The sequence below is a fragment of the Mastigoproctus giganteus genome, chromosome 5 (assembly GCF_048544385.1).
Source record: "Mastigoproctus giganteus isolate SK-2022 chromosome 5, ASM4854438v1, whole genome shotgun sequence".
NCBI lineage: Eukaryota > Metazoa > Arthropoda > Arachnida > Uropygi > Thelyphonidae > Mastigoproctus > Mastigoproctus giganteus.
In genome coordinates, this window is record NC_143579.1 from 107,943,715 (window position 1) to 107,961,081 (window position 17,367).

The 17,367-nt window shown below is 38.1% G+C and overlaps 1 protein-coding gene across 4 annotated transcripts in view; it reads right to left on the minus strand.

Moving 5' to 3' along the window:
- LOC150085623 (uncharacterized) overlaps positions 1 to 17,367 on the minus strand; it is a 327,518-nt gene that overhangs the window by 291,860 nt on the left and 18,291 nt on the right. Inside the window, exon 1 of one of the 4 annotated variants that reach the window (XM_090374142.1) lies at positions 3,914 to 4,029. The exons of the other annotated variants lie outside the window; for them this stretch is intronic. The gene's annotated coding sequence lies outside the window, so the exon portion shown is untranslated. Of the gene's footprint in view, positions 1 to 3,913; positions 4,030 to 17,367 lie in introns of those variants that run through there. 4 annotated transcript variants of the gene reach the window in all.

The window sequence follows — 17,367 nt, forward strand, 5'->3', positions numbered from 1 at the left end:
TACGAATAACTTATTTCGACTCTTTGGCAGTCATGAATTTTCAAAATTAAAAGTTGTTCGCCTTCCTTTTGTTGTTGAATAAGCGCCTTAGTGGAGCAAAAAATTGAATTTTTAAGAAGGTAATAAAATGTGTGCGCGAAACGTGACAGCGGAAGTAATATATTGGCATTTAAAGTGGACATATCCTTAAACTATTTGGCGAACGTAACATTTTTTAATACCCTTAAAGTCCAAAGACGTCTTCATTCTAAATGTGACATTTTCTTTAAGTAGAAGCCACATTTATTACATTGCAACCAGAGCAGTGATGTCGACTGGGGTTAATTTATCTGCAGGATAATAGGTCTGAATTTCAAACGAAGACACTGGTTCTTGGCAATATCCCAAACTCACCACCTCTACTCCTCCTAATAACAGAATTATTATGGTATAGGTGGGACAAAAAATGCAGCAATAAAAGATCCATCGGAAAAAGTGGAAATATATCAATAACTGCAACCTCTTCAGTATCTCCTTAAATTAAATTAATCGTGTTTTATCAAAAAGACATTAACGGCTTAAATATAAAGCCGTTATTTCATTTCTGATTGGCACTGTTTTGGAGTTATCGGTTTAAAGCTGCTTGATGTAAAGATTTATGCACTGTTTAATAATTCGATAGCTGTCTCTATCAATCCATTTTTCATGGTAGATGTCAAGTTTAAATGATGTTTACAAGTCTACTCCTGATGGCTTTGTGCTCTTGTGTAGATCAATGAAGTAAGAATAGCTTGCTCGGGTAGGATGACAGGACAAGATAAATACAACCGTGTGACGTCAGAAGCTAACAGTAGTATACTTGTTAATATAGAAGCGAACCCTACACGATAAATCTCATATTGATAAAGTATCCATAATTTAAAAATAAATGAAATATATATATATAAAAAACTGTCCAGCCAGTCAAAACTCTTTAGGATTCTGCTACATCTTCAAGCCGATTATTATGACTGGAAGAGAGTGCCTGGATGTTTTGCAATTATATAAAATTTAACTTAAGGTCAGAGCTCTTTGGAGGTCTCGTATAAAAGCAAAACACCACTAGGTGACTCTAGGATCGCTTCTCTTAAAACTGCATTACGGATATATTCGCTCAGCTAGACCGACTAATCGGAGAGTCTGGTGGGATGAAGGATGGTCGATAACTTCGTGTTTGTCGCTGAATCCTTGCTGGAAGATATTCAGTCAGTGCAATTTAAGAACAGTGACCTGTTATCTTAACATTCTACAAGATTCTCACGTACAGCAATAACGATAACATCTTTTTCCGACTATCTTATTACCTATATTACTTTAACGGTACGTAACTGTCTGATATCTGCGCAATAAATCGTTTTAGAAGTATGGAAAATTCACGCAACGCTTCATGGAATCTCGAGTAGCTTTTCAAAAATTATTCTAATCGACGAAAAACAGTTGATAGTTGCTAGGAAAGGGACCAATTTTTATTAAAACGTTACAATTAATAATTAAATTATGGTTATAAAATTGATAGAAGAAATTAAGGCGTCCAAATTGTATGCAATACATGAGATTTTCACCAAGCATGTGATTGAATTAAAGTCAATTTTTAATCAGTTCGGTTCATTGGTGAATTCATACTATTCAGGTCGCTGTCACTTTGTAGCAATAGCTAGTAGAATTATAACTGAAAAGGATTAAATTCAATGTTCAGACTTCGTTTTATGTTTGTTTCCTGATTTTCCACTCTTTCTTTTTAACAAAATATTGAAGACAGAGTAGCGGTAAAACCTTTCTGGTTTTATGTGGTCATCCCAGAGTATAACCGAGCTTTTTTCTCTTTTTTTATATATTGGACATCTGCGAATATGGGTTATCTTACGTAGAGTGACTCCTAAACGTAAATTCTACTCCTCCGTGGTACTCTTGTGATGAATACTGTAAAATTAGTAGAAACGAGTGTAGAGTTTCTCTTGTATCGCGTGTTTACCTTTTAATTTGGACGAAAAGAGGTGGTCAGTGCCCTAATCTATGTTAAATCTCAATTGCGTCATAAGAAAAACACACTCAAGAAAAGAATGACGTTGCTATTGCGGACGTATGTTAAGGTGATCAAGAAATTAAGTCATTTGTCAATCTCTTTGCACTTGCTTGCTTGTAATAAAGTATAGCAGCAGACAGATTTTTAAATAGCTGATAAGTGAAAGGGAATATCAGCCTCTTTGTAGAGTATTCTTAAGAGAATTCCAAAGACTTTAACCTAATTTACTTTTTCTGACCTGCACCTCCAGGGATAAAGGAGGTAGAGAGGTTTAATGAGTTTATTTCTTCTCGTTCGCCACGATAATACTGTTATCAACTTACTTTTGAAAACACAAAAGGAGGCGCTAAAAGGAACACAGTCTCTGGTATTAAATAAAGCACTGCGTTTAAGTAGAACCGCAGTCACCACACACGCTCAAGGGAATGTCCTTGTAAGGCGTGTCACGTGACTGCCTTATTAGCAACAAAAGGAGTTGGCTGTCTTTGCGCAACCTACTCAACAGAAGAGAAAGATTGGTACAAAGTTCCAAAAGCCTTCGGATAACAATTGCATTGGAAGAAGACGCGCTCAAAAATAAAAAGTAAATATTTTTAACGTTTTGATATTATCGAGAAGCAGCAACAGCAGATGACTCCTTAAAGCAGTACGCTACTCCGTGTTGTTAACACAGCAGCAAACCCGATGCGTTTCTAATGGCAATCGATTGTTGCCAAAGCAACCATCAATGAGACAATGCTGATGAATAACGCTGTGTTTTCCTGCTCCTTGATCGCATTCTTTCAATTCAGGTAGGCAAACCAAATCCAGGAGAGTTCGGAATTAACAATATCAACCACACCTGGTTCAACTTTACTCTCGCAATATCAGTAAAACACGATGGTAGTGCTCCCAAGAAAGAAAGAAAAAAAAATTACACACATAGCGAAAGAGAATCCCCCTCCTCGCTACGGAACAACCACGTCCGTCTAATTGCTTTGCCCATTGTGAGATTCCTTCCGGTCTTTCTTATTGCCTTATTATTCGAACGTTTCTTGTTTTGGCGCTCGTGACTTCACCGTGTCTATTAAACCTTTTCTAAGGCTCTTTAATGAAAGACTATCGAAATCCTGTTTTTCTCCTTAAATCAGCACATTTAGAATGAAACACAGATGTTTTCCAGTGAAGCTTAATAAAATGACAGCCAATGAAATTAATACCACTTTCTTTTGCAATCTAGCGAACAACGAAATTGGCAACGTTTTTTGAAGTATCCGAAACAGAATATAATTCTGTTACATTGAGCTGAATAATTTCTCATTTCGCCTTAATCAGCTTTCCCTGGAGGTCTTTGTTATACTCAAAGATTACCCATGGTATTTAAATGAATGAATATAATATTAGCATACATAAAATTATAGACTAAAACTGTGCCACTCTAGCATCGCCCAGATGAACAAATCTGTAAAAGAATGAAGCCACTATGAGGAAGCTAGTATCGCCGAAAGACAAGTTCACAAATAAGTACAAGTTCCAGAATCATAAAGACGTGTATAAGGGAGTTTCCATTTTTGCCATTGATGGCCAAGTACACGGGTCAAACTGCTGAGACCATTATAAAACTTAGATTTCAAAGTCTTGAACACTTCTCTATCCGATTCTTTTCCTTCGGAATTTCAGCTGCATAACTATTTAAATAAAAAGCACTTGAAAGACGATTTCATGACTATAACCAAACAACAGGAACGACGTATACCTGGCTTGACAAGCCAAGAAATTAATTCTTCGGAATAAACTTAATTATTGTGAAATTTCCGATATACAAAAAAAGTTGCAATTCTTTATACTCAAAAGAATTGGGGTTACCTTGAAAAAAAATATTAGAAAACTTGCCTGGTCACAAGATTAGGCGACCTCGTGCGCTCTGCACACGTTGAAATCGATTCCATCAATTTCAAGGGATTTAGGATGGATAAACAATGTTTTTGTTGAAATGCAGTTCATGATCTAGCAATACTGATGTGGTCGAAGATAAAGGACTTCAAGAACAAGTACCACGTTCAAAGATACCTGTGCAAATCCTGTACGGGATTCAAATCTGTTGCCATGATCTCACGAACATACATCTCGAATACAACCAGCTCAATGGATATAACAACATTGTCGTCTTGAATGCTCTCCGCAAGAAATGTCCCTTTCGTAACCTTCACGGTGCAGAGGGATCCTTTTGTACCTCTTGTGCCATAAAAAGTGAGATGAGAGTTTGATCCCCGAGAACGCATCACAATTATATCCGACATAAGCATATATTGGCATGGCGGTGTATACATGATATACTGCCTCGTAAGATTAACAGCAAATGTACTGTTTGCCAAATGCACAGTTAGAAACCACGGCAAGTTCTTCGGATTGTCGACAGTCGATCTTTACACTACTGAGTCCTTTTATTATTATTATTATTATTTATTTATCGTAGACAAGTGGGGAACGGAAAGGCTTCAAACAGGGAAACCGCACTTCCCATTGCCTTTGCCAAATACGATAACATCTCGTCCTTGGTTGAAATTGGCACGCAACCGTAACACGCCGGAATTGCCGCTTATTATCTTGGCTAATACTTCACATTCCTATTATTGAAATAGTCAATGCCTTCCAGAGTTCCTGCTTGGATGTAGGTACTTTCTTCGTTTGTTTTACAATAGTTCAAATGATTCCTACTAACCACCATTAGCAATTTACCTATCATGGTCCGTGATATCGATGCACTAATTACCCGCACAACAATGATTACAACCATCTCCCACATCCACTACTGTATGTTCCTTTCCATCTCGCAACTGTACGCGGTGCAACCCTCAATTATCCTTTTTATTAAGTCGTGCCGGGCATGCGTGGCTAACCATACAACGTCTTCCCCATCCGGTTTTGTTTTGCATACGATGACGCAATGTGTACTATGATACAGGTTCGTAATTTTCTTGGCTGAGATTGTTTGTTTGTTTGATTTGGTAGTTGTTGGCGCATCGGCTTCTGTGGCCATATTGCACCTCCCAAGGTTTTTTTCAGTACTTTGATCCAAGCCCGAGGCGGGAATCGAACCCGCGACCTTTGGGTTGCCGGGCAGTTGGCTGAGATGCCTGTGTACAATCTAAAACTGAAAACATGGGTTGCATATTATGCAGAATTTTGCAAATATTTTGCCTTTCGCGCTGAAAATGGACGTTAAAAATTAAATACTATGCACTTGTTATGTAGTATTAGTAGGGGCTATCATCATCATTTGTTGGTAATAGTTACTTAAACTCCCTGACCACAGATTTGTATTCGCTAACAAAACAAGAAATACGCAGAAGTCAATTAATGAACTTGCAGTGACGTTCCTCAAAGAAATTAATTAACGAAAGGAAGCAAGTAAAAACGGAAATAAACTGATAGGAAAGGTGAAATTATGGTTCTTATAATAACTGAATCGTCTGCAGCATAATGTTATAAATCATAGGTAGGTTAATCAGTTAATCATCCGAATTTAAAGTAAGAGAAATCGGCAACAACCCAAGACTCATCTACAGTTAGTATCTCACACCATCTGCATAAATTTAGCCTTTGCCTAGTATTCATCGTTACTAATCGAGAATTCATCGAGTAATATTTCCTGTATTCGATCATTTTTATACTCAAATCAGAATGCAGTTGTGCAGTTACAGCTGGTAGAGTATCAATTTGCTCAGTGAGTTATCATGTTGGGAATATTTCCCATTACTCTATAATCTAAGCTATTATAAATATAAAATATAATTCTGTAAAATTCTTTGTGAGTATTTTTCATATGGTTTATTGGCAAAAGCAAAAACGAGAGCATTGGGAACACAACACGTTGAAATAAGCACATAATGCAACGCTTGTTTTTAACCCTCCCCACCTCCGAATCCACTACTTTGAATAGACATTTCGCTATGATGTGATATAATGACTGGTTTGTTTATAATGCGAAAATCGGTTTTTATTTCTGTGACAATTGTTTCATTAAAAAAAAAAATCAAAATAGCAGTCATAGGGAAACTTTCTGAAAAATAGATACAACAAAATTAAGTAGCAAAGAAAAGTAATTTACTCCCAAAGAAAGATGGGATATTCTCTGATGTATTCTAATACCGATATTAGCATCAGCAAGCATTATATCTCTCTATATTATGTTGCTAAAGAAAAAAATTTAGTGTAATTAAACTATACACCTAACACAAAGTTAATAAAAAAAAACCATATCACAACGTATTTGATGCAAATAAAATATGACCTTCCCAACAGAAAGGAAACGGTAGTAAATATTTAGCTTATTATAGGGAAAGAATAACCTAATGGAAGGGGGAGGATGGCAAAAAGAATAATGGAAGGTTAGGTGTGTGTGTGTGTGTGTTAACACAAATCTAAATCGAAACGTAAAATCATGCCTTAACTAAAGTTCAGAATAATGAACTAAGAAAAATTAAATGAGTTCAGAATAATTCGGGTATAAGAAAATTAACCAATATAGCTTTAAACTAAATGAAATGAAATATGTAGCGCAGGTCTCATTTTCACTAATCTTGTGGGTGTGGCATTTCACTCGTGACCTGAGTTGCCTCGCGCTAAAAATTCTGTCCAACTCGAAAAGGAAGATGGCAGATATGCTAATTAAAACCAAAACAGTTGTTTTGCTTTGTCATAAAGCAACTAAGGTTATGAGGCGTCAGTGTAATGTGTTTAAAAATGTGTATATTCCATCCATGGCCGTTTGCCTCCATTGGTGGATGAAAAACCGGGTTTCAGGGAGAAAAAACTTTGAAACCCTCGCGCGAAGACCGACCATAGTATATATAAAAAAACAAACATTCTTGCCATCTTGAAGGGATTCGAACCTAGGCCCTTTTCCACATGGTGTGGAAGAAACGCGATGATGATTACCGTGCTGCCCAGAAGACAAATAAAAAGAGAAAAGGGCAGCCAAGTAACAGTTTTCTGACTTCATGGTAACTTCGTGGTAATACGTGCGGAGAATTTATGGTCACACGTCTTAAGTCCGAGTGTGCGCTACACCAGGAACATGCAGTTTGCAGGTTGGTTTTTGTTGTAGGGCTTTAGGCGCATCAGTAACTTTGCCCATATTGCTCCGTACATATGTCTATAAATTGCATTACTCTTTGCTGGAAGAAAATCCCAAAGTTCTGGGAGAAAAACCATGCTACCTCGCCTAAGAGCAACTAACTCAGCCATTTGTGAAAAAGACCCACCCATTAAAAATTCCTCGTATCATCGACGGGATTCAAACTCAAGTCTTTTCCATCCAGTGATGGGAAAACGGTGAACTCTGCTTCCCACAAGGGCATGTAGTTTCTATTTTCAGTAATTAAATGTGTTACATGAAATGTATTTCTCGGACTGCAGAGGACACACTGATAGACGATGGACCACTGGCTTTTCGGCTCCTTCTCGGTTGTTATATGCCAAGTATTGCAAAACCTAACTTTCAGTTTTACTTTTTGGGAAGGAGGTGGAAAACCAGTGGTCGGTCAATAAAAGTTTAAGAATTACAATTAAAAGAATGGAAAAACATTTTTAAAAATTGAAAAATAAATGAGAATGAAACAGAAAAATGAAAAAGAGAAAATAATGGTTAAATATTTTTATTAAAGAAGAGAAACGTCACTACAGGGCGCGTTTAAGATCTGAGGACAAATTTTTAAACCCATAATTTCATAGTGCTAGTCATAACGTACAATGTTTAATACATGCTGTGATTTTGTAGGTAATTAGAAAATAACCAATGGTTAAATAAGAATATTCCATTCTAATAAAACACCTTCGAAAATCTCTTATAAAACTGTATCTGATCCTTCTGTTTTAGTCATTAATTTTTTATCAAGAATTACATGTAAGAGGATAATAGAATTTGCAAATAGCGTGACAGCGGGAAGGAGAACTCAAGGAACATGCAGATAGTGGGAAAACTATAATGGAAATTGTTTTGGTAAAAGAAACAAGAATAAAATAAAGCAACACAGTAATACAATTACTCTGATATTTTTAAATTTGAAAGGCACGAAGGAGGAACTATAACTCCACGTGTTCCTGGATTGTGAAGAAAAGATGGAGAACCACGCTCGTAGATCGGTTCACTTGATCGTAGAAACTAGACCATAATGTCAATATTTACAAGCCCATTAAGACAAATGTTCTTGTTTATACTCCGGCACAGACCACCAGGTCAGTGGAGTTTACAATAAATCAATCAATACAAATGTTAATCGTATTTAACCCCGGTCGGTCCACTCAATGAGCGTGTGCTACTGCACTCGTGCTTTTGACCACTTGGCTACGTCAGGGTTAAGGGATTCCTCTTCCGCTTATCAGTAGTCAGTTCTCTATTACGCAGAACTGACTATTGCTACCATTTTTTCTCTATTACGTAGCAGAGAAATTCCAAAATCTCAGCTCTTTCCACTAAGTACTTCTAAAAGCATAAGGCCAGCCTCAAGCCTCGGAAGTTACTTTGAATCACCCTGTATTGCATAAATAATGTGTAATCTCTCTCTCTCTCCTTTAGCACGAATTATTTCATCAATTCTTGTTAGGGACTGAACTAGACCTAGAGGTTCGTGTTGAGTGGCTTCTAGCTGCAGTTAGCAAATGTTGTTACCAATCATATTTCCAAACGGAGAGCGATGAGAAATCAACGCGAACCTCAGCATCAGAGAGAGAGAGAGAATCATGGTAATCAAACTCAGGCTTCCTTCGACGTACCAATTAAAGGAAAAGAAATAAAATGTTTTGGAAAGGAGCAAAACTGTTTTGCAAAAATCCAAGAATATGTCAGATTGGCATATCTATTGACATATCATGACAAATCTCATTTCCAGTTAAAGAAAGGTAGAGGACAATGTGTCTACTCCAATGGAGAAATGCGGAAGAAATCAGAAATCGTTAGTTCGATGTTGATATACTTGTAACTCATGACATAAACGTGTCCTTGTCTCAATTGCATGTACTAGCAGAGAAAAAAGCACTCGTCAGAAATATGGAAAGAACTATGAGAGCTTTGTTCTTCTGTAACTCGTAGACTTGGGAAAAGAGGTTCACTGAACAGAGATGAAGCGTTCTTGTCCCACCGTCTTACAACGTTTCCTTTCTGGAGGACAACACAAGAAATACAGTTTGTCATTGGTTTCTAGTGGACCTCAACAAACGTATAAAACTCACTTGAACAGCAGTTTCCACACCAGTAGGTATACAAGAGTCGAAATCTCTTATCCAATATTTAGTGGTTCTCTAAGTGGCTTTTCTATTATGTATAAAATTTATCAAATAGAAGTTAAAAAAGCTTGAAAAAAAGGTCTCTTTCCTATCTCTTCATATTAATCAATATTCAATTTGTCTTTTCTCTCCTGTTGGATTATTACGCGATAAAATGAGAAATCATGCACTAGGATGATTATGTAGACCTCATTAGAAAACAGTTTGTTGGCTGATGCAAAAAATCTTTAAAGTGAAAAGCAAATAAAGAGGACGCATGAAAATAAACTTAGACTTCCCGGATAACGTATAATAACGAAAGCATAATGTTATGCGGAATATGCATATTTGCTAGTAAAAAGGAGAATTTTTTTAGTTGGTTTAAGATTAGTTGCAAACTGGGAGAGCCCTCGCACGTAACACAGTTGGTATAATCACCGTCCTCCCCACAACGGGTGGAAAAAGACTTCAGTTCTAATTCCGTCAACGACGCAGGAATTTTTATAGCTCTTTTTCACCATGCTCCCTAAGCCTGAGGCTGACTAACTCAGCCGATGGGAGCATGGTCTTTTCTCCCAGAAACTTGGATTTTTCGTCCAGCAAACAGCAAATCAACCACAGAATATACGCAGTTTGCAGATATATTATGTATGGCGCAACATGGCCTAAGTTGCTGATGCGCTTAAAACCCCAAAGCAACAACAACCAACTGAAAGAAACGTGATCCTTGAAGAGACCTTATGAAAACGTAATTGCAACGCCTGCAGAAGTAATTAACTAAATGAATATTTGTAAAAATCGAACTAGTTATGTTTTATGGTAGATAGGACAGAGCTAAATGGATAAGAGATAAAAAAAAATTGTCAGTAAAAAATATGTCTATATATAATGTAATTTCGGTCGATTCCAAATCAATATTAAGAGAGCGGAACGCCAGAACGATCTTATATAGATTTAAGTGAAAATGGATTGTTTTCTAATCTAAAATGAATTTCTATAAAAGTCATAAAAATTAGTATTGAAAAGTGGGATAAAACGAAATGAAGAGAAGTTCTTATGCCAAGAGCAGAAGTATGCATTTCAAGTGCTTAAGGGTGGCTGTTGCTTGTTACTTTATGCTGCTCAAATGGCATAAAGACCAAATTATAAGCCCGGGAAGGTTCATGCACAGGCATCCTTAATACAGTATTACAAAATACACTGAGTGGACAGAAATCATGGGAGACCGATCTAGTAATGGGTGGGCCCACCTTTCACTCAGATATGGGCAGTCACACGGCGAGACATTGAGTCCACCAATTGATGAAAGCGTTCCACAGGTATTTCAATCCATGCTTGCTGCACCGCTGTCCATAATTCCGTCGCATTCCTGGGTGGAGGATCCAAAGCTCGAACGGACCTTTCCAAGCATCCCAAAGATGCTCCAAAGGGGTTCATGTCCGGTGAACGGAGGAGGCCATTCCATAGTGGTAAAATCTGCAGAATGCTTTTCGAACCATGTTCTAGTCACAACGGCTCTGTGGGGTCCTGCTGGAGGAGCCCATTGCCCTGTGGGTGCACAATAACCATGAAGGGATGCAGATAGTCTACAAGGATGGACACGTAACCTGGACCGTTCAGAGATGCGTCTAGATGTACCAGCGGTCCCACTGTGTGCCAGTTGACACACCCCATACCATTAACAGTGCCTGAACAGTTCCTTGTTGACGTGACGAGTGCATAGATTCATGACGTGTGCACTCGAAATAACTGGAAAGAAACGGGACTCAACGGACCAGGAGATCCGTCTCCAATCATCCAAGGTCCAGTGCCGATGTTCTTCACCCAGTTAAGGCTCTGTTGGGACTCTGGTGGGTCGGCGGCTCCCGTAACTATTGCGCCTAATCATCGCCTGATGGTCTTGGTGGAGACGTTTCTGGAACTTTCCTCGTTGAAGACGGCGGTGACTTGGCCACACCCCCTGTATGAGGATCTCCGCTGCACCTTCATCACTTCCTTTACCTACATACCCAAAGATCAAGAAACACACCTGCTTTATAGTAGGGAGGAATATACAGCTTTTACGCGTTTCGCACAAGAGCTCTTCAGCCGAAGGAAATCCTTATCTACAGTACCTGTACCGGCACCACAACGGTCCCAAGGAAGACAACAGACGGTTTGAGACCATGATGGACTACCATCCAGACTAAACAGTCATGAACTTGACCGTCACACCATCAAACGGATAACTATCCAACGATTAGAGTTTGTTAGCTACCATTGGATTGACTTAAACCCCTGGACTGGAATCCACCCGGACTTGACAGAAACGCAAAATGGCGATCTTATCTATACTCCCTTGCACAGTCACTTTCGACTCCATTCTTTCCCTTTCTTCGCCTTCGCCTGATGGAACTGAGTGTCCATTGACTGGTTGGGAATGCCTTCGTCTATATCCTCTTACTCTTACTTCCATTCCCCCCTTCTTCCGTACACCCTGTACTAACTCACTCTATCTAATCGCGCTTATTATTATTTATTTTTTCACTTGGTCTCCGTTCAGGAAGCTCAGGCGACCCTGACGAAGACCTGCCAGAGAATAGTGGGCAGCCTGACTACCTCCTAGTGGTGTGTGCAAGCAACGCGAGGTTCCATGAGGGGCCCTGCGGCCAAATGCAAGGACATACAACAGAACCCAACACACAACACTTTTCTGGCATTTACAGTGGTACTTTATTTATTCCAGTGTATATATGGCGCAGATGTGGGAACCCACAGGTGGCGCATGACCCTAACACTATGCACACTATGATTTGGCTACTGTCGCTCTCCGGTTGGCTGAAACAATGCGAGACAGACGTCGACTGCCCCATTCATCTACCACCTTTCTCGCCCACAACGATGAGATGTTATTCTGGAAATGGCGTATTCCCGATACACTCTTGATGCTGTCGAACGGGGACAATGATTTTTCTGTACCACCTCCCCGATAAGTACAGAAAAACCAGAATTACATTTCTGGGGATTACTAATGAAGTTTCTTCTGCAGTCAGCAAACAGAAGAAAGAAATTTTGGTGAAATTAATTAAATTATGGCAGGATCGTTGGGATTCCAGTAGTACTGGTAGAGTAACTTATTTATTTATACCTAGTGTTGAATTTAATTTTAATAACAAATTGCATCGCTGGTTTTATCCAAGTATGGAATGCTCATATTTGATTACGGGGCATGGTTCCTTAAAAAGTAAGTTGCATCAGTTTAGTTTAGTGGAAGATCCTTACTGTGTTTGTGGAAGGTTGGAAACATGGGATCATATCTTATATGAATGCAATTTGTATGATGAATTTAGATTAGACTTAGTTAATTTGGTACCTAATTTTATTAGGGGTTCTGAATTAATTTGGCTGTCTAATGAAAGGAATTTTGTTGAATTTCAACGGTTTTGCAGGTTGACATTTAATAAAAGGAGGAGTATACATATACATGTTGTTACTAATACTGACTAAAGACCTGCTTTTTTTTTTTTTTTTGTTTTTTTCCCCTCCTCTGGATGGATAGGCATTCTGTCTTGGAGGCGGGGAGAATTTTTTTCTTTTTTTTTTTTTTTTTTTGGCTGGCCTTGTGGAATGACCATGAGGTGGGATTGTTGCACTCACTAGTAAGATGTATTTTCCTAGTTGGTGCATTTTTTTTTTTTTTTTTTTTTTTGCTGGCTCTTGGGTGTGGGCACCCCAGGAGTGGGACTGCTGGCACCCACCAGTCTTGTACCCTTACTGGTGGGTGCGGGATTTAGGTGCAATATGCACAGCCAGAGCTAATAGATCCAGGCATAGCTCCTCGTGCCAGGGATGGGCGCCAGGTGGTAATTGCCCAATGGACTATCACCTGGTGGCAGAGTAGCCTGTTTGACTTATAACACATTACACACACGTGTACACACACTTACACTAACAGGCCATTATGAGAATATGATATTATATGATAAATTGGTGGAGATGGATGTATGTCCGGGTGCCACCCTTCGACAGTTAAATACATACATACATACATACATCTATCCATTCATCTACCACCTTTCTCGCCCACAACGATGAGATGTTATTCTGGAAATGGCGTATTCCCGATACACTCTTGATGCTGTCGAACGGGGACAATGATTTTTCTGTACCACCTCCCCGATAGAGTGACCCATGCGTTGGGCACCACTATTATCCCTCTTTCAAAGTCGGTTAACTCACGACGTTTATCCATACTGACATCGAATTACCGTCTACGTGAATGCAGTGATGCAGTGCACCTATATACCTGTCAAGCGGTGGGTTCGCCCACTAGCGAAAGGGGTGACAGCGTCGTGTTGCAGAGGAACCAGGTATTCCCATTAATTTTGTCCTTTCATTGTATTTATATCTTCAAGTATTCTAAATAGTCGCTTCTTAAGATGCGCAATTTGCATCAGCTGAATTCATATTAGATACTCACTTTACTCAATGATTGTCAGCTCTAATTTTGAAAGATGCTAAGAACTTTCACTGCGTAACTGAACTGTTTTACATTTAAGTCTCCTTTGAAGAATAAATCTCAATCCTTTTGTGCTAAGCAAAGTAAGATAATGTATCAGCTAAATAATAAAAGATTCTACCAATCATCTAAAATCTATGGAAACTATTGAAGAAGGAGAAGCGGGCATCAGTGTTAACGTTTTTCCGTATAGCGGAAATTTTCTTCTCGACCATTTTTCCACAACGAAACCCACAGAGAATGTAATTGTTGATTGTTGCTTTAACAGTGAAGGTACGATGCTCAATTATGCTGTGCCGAGTGGGTATACCACGATCAACGCATGCTATTACTGCCCACTTCTACCGCATTGACTGCGACCTAAACTGCGTCGAAAGCAGAGAGATTTTATAGCAATTCGGCCATGGTCTTGTGAGACAATGCACGATGCCATGGGGCGGCAGCTGTCAAGCAACTTCTGAAATGATGAAATTGAGCAACCCTGCCTCACACGAGTCCTTGTAACTTCGGTCTGTTCCCCATAATAAAAAGTGTCTCCAGGGTACGCCTTTTGAACACATGCGCTATATCGGTTTATTGCGTACATCGATAAAATCATGTAACCCTCGCCCCCCGAAACCGATGAACTTGATCCAAAAGAGCTCCAGCGACCGTCTATATGGCATTCAAACTTGGTCCTTTTTCATCCCACATGAAAAAAAGCAATAAGAACCACTGTAGTAGATGACAGCATACTGGTTTTCGAAAAGAACAGATCATTCACTAGTAGTACCGAGCAGAAAATTCTGAGAAAGAGAGAGAGAGAGAGAGAGAGATGCGCCCAATATTAACATTTCACGAAGAGTCCCGGGATGTTATTTCTTAGTAATAAACTTATGAACATGCGGGAAATTACCACAGATTTGATCAATTGTCCCATAAAGTTTTCAAAAAGAACAGAAATACCTTAGAAAGAATAACCAGGAATAATCACTATATATCAGTAAATATCATTGTATATGACCTTGGCATATACTTTTTAAATGATCAATCATTTAAAACTTTTGATTATTCTGTTCTTCGTAACAGTGAAATAACAATGACAGCATTCACTGAGGAAATGTGGTAGGAACATACTACGAAACGTCTAATTTCCACATGTATAAAATTTTCAACTGGAAGTAAAAGATATCTGAATATCTCGTAGGTAAAAAGTGATTCATTCCTTCTTTTAATATATTTGTATTACTTACGCACCACGCCTCTCTCCATGGATAGTAAGACATTTCTCACATCCATAGACAAATTGTTTAATGCCCTGATCATAGAATTCCGCACTTTTTGCCTGAAACCACGATTCCACTTCATTGATGACTTCCTGAGACGAATCAAAGCGGCGGCGTCCACGCAATGGTTTCTTCATTGTACACCAGCATTCGTTATTTTTCACAACCGATCAAAAAAGGTCTCAAAATCCGCATTACACACATCCAACAGTTGGGAGAACATTGCATTCGACATTGCTTCTTCAAAGGCGTCAGCAATATTGGAATTCATCGTGCGGAGACCTTAGACATGTGCAGATGGTCGTGTAAAATGCTGTGGGCAAACCCATAACTAATTCCCACTGCATTTGCGATTAAATGAATTGTAACGCGTTTGTCACTCAGCACCAGCTGCTCAACTTTTGCAACCGTCTCACTGTCTGTGAATGTTGATGGCCTTCTTTCTCTTGACTCGTCAAAGACACTTGTATGACTGCACTGGAACTCCCGTTTCCACTTTTTTACAGTGTCATAGGATGGACAATTCTGTCCATGCATAGCTTTCATTTCTTCGTCAATTTCCTGAGCTTTCTTGCCCTGCAAATGCAGGAACTTAATCACTGCTCGATACTCCACTTTGTCAACCATAGCGTCCTTCCTGAGATTCGGGGCTCCACCTCTGGTGTACGATCACCTACAGGAATTAAATTTCACACGTTAGTTATTGAATATGCAGACAACTTATATTAAAAACGAAATCTTCCTACTGACGTTTTATCTAGGTCAGGGTACGAACTTTTTGATATCCCCTTTTAACATTATTGATTTCGTTCAGCTTGGCAGTTATTTATTTATTTTTTGAATACCTAATACATCTGTTAAAATTTTTCCATAATATACTCATATAATCAAATAATTCCAAACGGTGTTAGGTGTATGTATTAAGCTCCAAATAAGGTTGTGAGGCCTTAGCATACCGTATTGTGTCTATAATGGCGTGTACTCTTTAGTTGGTTAGCTTGTTGCTGGACAAAAATCCCCGAGTTTCCTGAAGGATAAAACCATACAACCTTTCAAGCATGATCTAATAACTCTGCACGTTGTGAAAAGATCAATAAAATTCCTTCCATCGAGGCTAAATTCGAACTTTTCTATGGTGTGGAGGGATGGTGATTGTAACGAAGGATGGAAATTGTAAATAAAGCAAGCAATAGCTCAACATTTACTGAGTTTTAAGCAGTAAAATCAGTTAGATGATTTCGTAATACATGCATTGTTTGCAACAAAGTAGAATTAATTTAAACATTATGGTTTGCTGATGTTGTTTATGTTTTCCTCTTTATTAAACAAAAACATCGAACTCTAAAACAGTAAAATAAAATGGAATTAGAGACTAAGTGCTCAGAAATAAATAAAAATCCAGACGTAAGTGAGAAGAGGAGGAAAGATAAAGAAAGATAATACATTAGATTATAAGCGAGGGACTTTTAAAATAAAAAAAATTGAAAGTAAGCAGCGACTATGTTGATATAAAGGTTAAATATTAACAGCAAGTTATACTTGTAGAAGAAGTAAACAAAAAATAGATGGAAAGTACAGTTTGAAAAAATGCTGAATGCTGAAGAAGCAAATAAAAAAGATAAATTTCATGCAATAAGTATGGAAGAATCGGAGACAAATATCAGAAGAGAGAAATCAGAAGTAGCCAACAAGAGAATGAATGAAAGAAAGTAAGTTAAAAATGCCATCAGCAGTGATAATATTCAGCAAAATATAACAGTTTACAAGATGATTGTGGCAGTATTCTGATCTCTGTCTCTATAAATAAAAAAACGGACATATTTCTGTTTGCTAAAGAAAATTAACTTACCATTAGAAACATCTCCATTCATGTGTTGTCCAGCCCTGGAACCATTCCAGAACTCAGACTAATGGAATATTTATGGGAGACCAAATAAGAACAATGGAATAAGAAACAGACACAGACAATTCGAGTCAAGAAATATTTAGTTTGCTAAATGCGAATAATAGGAACATTTTCAGGAATTTCTATCCGTACAATAATAATAATAATAAAAACCAACTAATTTTGTAAATTAGTTCGCTATTATCTACAAAAAGGTATTTATATTATTATATCTATGAAAATATACAATATATACGGTGTCTAGAGATTCCATTTGTCAAAATGAAAAAATAAAGGAGTTGGCAACAAAGTTAAGGACAATGTATGAGGATGAAGGATCTGAGAGAACAAAAATAAGCAAAAATCCAGCGTGACTGTGATGTTGATATCACTAGTCTATATCAAGCTTCAACATGGAATCCATTTACAGTAA